The 5,000-nt window shown below is 44.7% G+C and overlaps 1 protein-coding gene across 1 annotated transcript in view; it reads left to right on the top strand.

Moving 5' to 3' along the window:
- rprma (reprimo, TP53 dependent G2 arrest mediator candidate a) overlaps positions 1 to 1,332 on the top strand; it is a 2,223-nt gene extending 891 nt beyond the window's left edge. Inside the window, exon 1 of the mRNA XM_030342600.1 lies at positions 1 to 1,332. This exon is cut by the window's left edge and continues 891 nt beyond it. The gene's annotated coding sequence lies outside the window, so the exon portion shown is untranslated.
- Positions 1,333 to 5,000: the final 3,668 nt, after the last annotated feature.

Genomic DNA, 5,000 nt, shown 5'->3' with positions numbered 1-5,000 from the left:
GGCGATGGAGAATGAATGTGTTGCATGTGTCTATGATTTGCATGCCAAATGCAGAATTTTAATCAATGTATGCGCTGTAATCACATTCCTAATGAAAACGAACCGCTCAGTCAATTAAGATAGCCGTGCCTCTCTTTGCTGTACATTCTTACTTTAATTAAAGCATTTTTGTCAAAATTAACCTACTCTGTTTATCCATCTACTAATTACGATTAAGAAATTGTACTCCCGGTTTTTTTCAAAGCACATTTCGAGTATATTCTAATTAGTCACACACTTTTGAATTTCCAAAACATTAATTGCCACTCTAGAGATTCGCACTGTTCTCATCCAATTAGGCCCGTTTCTCTGTTCCCATCTCAATTAGCATGCATTTTGTTGACGAGAATTATCCGGTTTAAGATATCAGCCAGGATTCATCCAGTAGGCCTATGTAGCCTAATACTGTTGTAATCCATCGGGTCATACAAAGGGAGAAACTTCATCTTATTTAATGCTGGTATACAACTGGGAATCAACTGTTATAAACCCCCCACGACGCCAATCTTTTTTGTGTCTCACACTTGCCCTATATACCTTTCATTTCTGGCTTTGGATTTGTTTCCATATAATGAATCCCTTATCTCACAGTATTGTTGCTGTTCATATTCTCCTCTCTCTCTGTGTTTCTGCTTTGGCTCACACTGCCTCCCGGGGTGATGACGGAAGCTTCAAATGACTTCCTAACCCGGGAGGATATAACGATTGCCCGATATATTCCTGTCTAAAACGGGCCCACCTGTGCACGGAAAATAACACTCCATTTAGAAATAAAAAACGATCCTGCACATAATACCCCCAAAACAGCCCCCTGACAATTTCACACATTATTTTCCATCCCTCCTCACTGTATTCGGTGTTCGAGGGACAGATCAATGTGTTGTTTCCCAGAGCATCGTAAACATGGGCTGTTTCAGTCTGCTAATTAAAGTGTGGTGGGCTGTGATTGATGCCAAGCCCATTGCCTCGACTATACGGATTACCTCAGCCTTGTATTCATAGTCATCAATTCAATTGAATGGATAGAACGCTGTCCCCAGAAATAGCCTTCTTGAGTACCTAGGTGTAACCAGATAGTTTAAAACGTAGTCTCTCTCTCTCTTTTAAACGTCCCCCTGCGTGTGTTCTGCAGAGTGAAGGGTTAACAACAGCACATTGTGTTTTAAGATGCCCCTGATGCATGACTGCAGCAGTATGTGGCGGTCATTGAATCAAAGCCATGCTGTGTTCAAAGGATGTAATGAAACAATATGTTTATTGACGGACATTAAATTATGTAATGTACTTTTTTCATTTTTTTCATTTCTTGCCTCTGTGTGTTTGTGTGTGTATATTACTCCAACAAAGTATAACGGCACAGATTACTGAAAAAAAGTGACTGAAAAAATAGGGTTATTTATTTTATAAGTCTCGCAATTCTCACGACACTGAAAACACAGCCGAGCCCGGGAAAAACCTCAAATCGGACGTATATTTATTTGTTTTTCTTCAGGCAAAGAGACCCAAAGGTCCATCATTATTGTCTCAATTTTTTCGCTCATGTATTGCCAACCACTTCAGATAGTAAATAGTCCTTGAGGTAGTAATTCAATTTATTGAAGAAATACTATGACAAGTTTGGCATTAGTATGTGCATTGGGGTTGCATTCATGCTTGATGCAAGAGGAAATATGCCCTGAAAACCACCTTCATCAACAGACATAATCACAACATTGTTGCCCTGTAAAGATGGCTAAAATGACATCCTAGCTCCGGATTATTATCTGTACACAGTATCCAGACTTTCTTCCTTGACATTAACACATAATACTGGAACAGAACGCAGGGGAAATGTCTTGACACTTTTATATCTAACAGGGGAAAATCTTCCTTTTGCCACCGTACCCTTGAAAATGTGTTTTATTGTGTCTGATGCACAATTATTCAGTCTGGAAATGTCAGCATTTGAATCATTTAAGGGTCTCTAGTCCCCGGTTGAAAACATTTAGAGGAAAATCCTTTCATTAACTGTGTGTGTGTGTGTGTGTGTGTGTGTGTGTGTGTGTGTGTGTGTGTGTGTGTGTGTGTGTGTGTGTGTGTGTGTGTGTGTGTGTGTGTGTGTGTGTGTGTGTGTGTGTGCGTGCGTGCGTGTGTGTGTGTGCACACATGCCTGTGTGTCATGGCTGTCTGGGTTTGTGTGTGTGTGTCTATTTGTGTGAGTTTGCGTGCCCGCGGGTGCATGCTTGCATGTGTATGCCTGTCTGTGTGTGTGTGTGTGTGTGTGTGTGTGTGTGTGTGTGTGTGTGTGTGTGTGTGTGTGTGTGTGTGTGTGTGTGTGTGTGTGTGTGTGTGTGTGTGTGTGTTTGTGTGCGAATGCGAACTGTATGAACCAGTTCCTTGACAGACAGCTGGCAGCACTGTCTCTCTCCTGCCTCACTCGGAGCCAGAGTCCCTGGGGAGATAGTCCTCAGATCTGTCCCTGGGACCTCCACTGTCTGCTGCTCTCAGCCAAGGGGCCGGCCCGCCATCTCCTCACGTGTGTGTGCTGTGAATGTAATCATGCTGCTCCAAATACAATACCACAAACCCAATAGGATTCTTCCCACCAGGCCTGGGCCAAATCCTCAAAACAATCAAACGTGTGTTTTTCTTTTAGTGCTATTTTCCCGATCGTGACGTCGCAGTATCAACACACGGTATCGCTGCACACACAGATTTCGAATCCAACCCAGTTTGAACCGGACAGGTAACCACACAAGGCGAAAGGATAGTCTGCGTGTGATGCATGTGTCTGTTTGACCACGCACACACACACACACACACACACACACACACACACACACACACACACACACACACACACACACACACACACACCCACACACACCACACACGCACACAGGTCAAAGGACCAGCGAGTGACTGGCTGGCTGCTGCATGAGAGCTGAGCTCCACAGACATCCGCGGGGTGTTGATTATGGACTAAAAGTGGCCCAGGGGTCCCGGCCGTCTCTCGTGTGATTGGCTGCCTGAGAGGGGCCTAGTCGATGGGACTGGATGGAGCCTGAAAGCTTCAAATAGCGGCATGGCTGCCTCACACAATCACCGCCGCTTTGATCTGCCTGTTAACTCTTCCCCCGTCGCACCCAGAGGAAATAAAACAATGAAACGCAGAGGTGCCCACCGTGAAATAATCACACTGGAGGGAATTGTGGTAAAGAGACGATGCGTCTGATGGATTGGTGTTCGTGTTGAGTCCATTCCGGGCCAGACCTCGACGTGGATATATACACAAAGAGCTTGTGTGTGTGGATTCATGAGGGATGGGGAGCGAGGAGATGGCAGCCCGCGTCGTGGAAAACATAAAGTTTCATGAAAGATTCAAACCTTCCCTGAAATAAACAGCAACTAGCATCGCTCTATGACAGCATCCGTAATCACGGAATTCCAGCTGTGACGATCAGTCAACTGGTTTGAGGGGAGTGATTCCATCACGGGCATCTCAGCTGCTACCCCGAAGCCTGCATGAGTCACGCTGCTCCGACGCTGTCCATATCACACTTGTTCACCCCAGTGTTATCCCTTGTGTGTGTGTGTGTGTGTGTGTGTGTGTGTGTGTGTGTGTGTGTGTGTGTGTGTGTGTGTGTGTGTGTGTGTGTGTGTGTGTGTGTGTGTGTGTGTGTGGGTGTGTGTGTGTGTGTGTGTGTGTGTGTGTGTGTGTGTGTGTGTGTGTGTGTGTGTCTGTGTGTGGGTGATGGTGGGTGTGTAGGTGTGTGTTTGTGTGTGTTCATGTGCAAGTAAAACATAGAGGTTGTTAACAAAGGGTATGACGAAAAGAGAAATGATGAATACATGCATGTATAAATATTACTTAATCAATCATGAATCGATAATCAATTTGTGTACATTCAAATCTGGGGGATACTGATCATTGGACCACAGATGACCTATATAACACTGCAGTTATCAATACTGGTCACATCATAATCATCCAAACCAGTACTCTGTTCTTTCATTTCGTCACATAAATTGAGAAATGATGGTTTGTTGTTTCAACGTAGTGGGGGGTCACACTGATAGCGCATTGACTCGAAAATCCATTTGAGTCCTCTAAGAGCCCTGGTGTTTTTATTGACCTCCCCTCTCTCTCTCTCTCTCTCTCTCTCTCTCTCTCTCTCTCTCTCTCCTCATCTCTCTCTCTCTCTCTCTCTCTCTCTCTCTCTCTGTCTCTCTCTCTCTCTCTCCTTTCTCTCTCTCTCTCTCTCTCTCCTCTCTCTCTCTCTCTCTCTCTCTCTCTCTCTCTCTCCCTTTCTCTCTCTCTCTTCTCCTCTTCTCTTCTCTCTCCCTCTGCTCTCTCTCTCTCTCTCTCTCTCTCTCTCTCTCTCTCTCTCTTCTCTCTCTCTCTGCACTCTCTCTCTCTCTCTCTCTCTCTCTCTCTCTCTCTCTCTCTCTCTCTCTCTCTCTCTCTCTCTCTCTCTCTCTCTCTCTCTCTCTCTCTCTCTCTCTCTCTCTCTCTCTCTCTCTCTCTCTCTCTCTCTCTCTCTCTCTCTCTCTCTATCTCCCCACCAGCTATATCCGCCTCATCACAGCCTCATCTCACAAACTAGGCTATTACTTTGCCTTCCTGCATACACCACTGCTGCCAAAGTAATAGCTTTTTTTTTTTTCCCAGAAAGCCCTTTTCTCCCCCCCCCCTCCCCCTTTTTCTCCCCTGTCTCACCCCACATCAGTAAGGTCCGGGCTTTCAAGTGAGGCTGTTTTCGGCAGATCTGAAGGTACATTATGTACGACACTTACTTTGTACACTATAAATACATTTTCAAGTTTATAATGGCTATTTTCTATTTCAATAGAGGTCGTTTTCTGCAGATCTCAGGGTACTTTACATACATTGTATACAATGCATACATTTTATACGTGATATATGTTATGTTAATAAGTTATTCCCCTTAAGTACCTTATGTGCATTCCAACAGAAACCT

The sequence above is a fragment of the Gadus morhua genome, chromosome 20, assembly GCF_902167405.1.
Source record: "Gadus morhua chromosome 20, gadMor3.0, whole genome shotgun sequence".
Taxonomy (NCBI): domain Eukaryota; kingdom Metazoa; phylum Chordata; class Actinopteri; order Gadiformes; family Gadidae; genus Gadus; species Gadus morhua.
The sequence above is the reverse complement of the archived record's forward strand: the minus strand, read 5'-3'. Positions and strand labels throughout refer to the sequence as shown.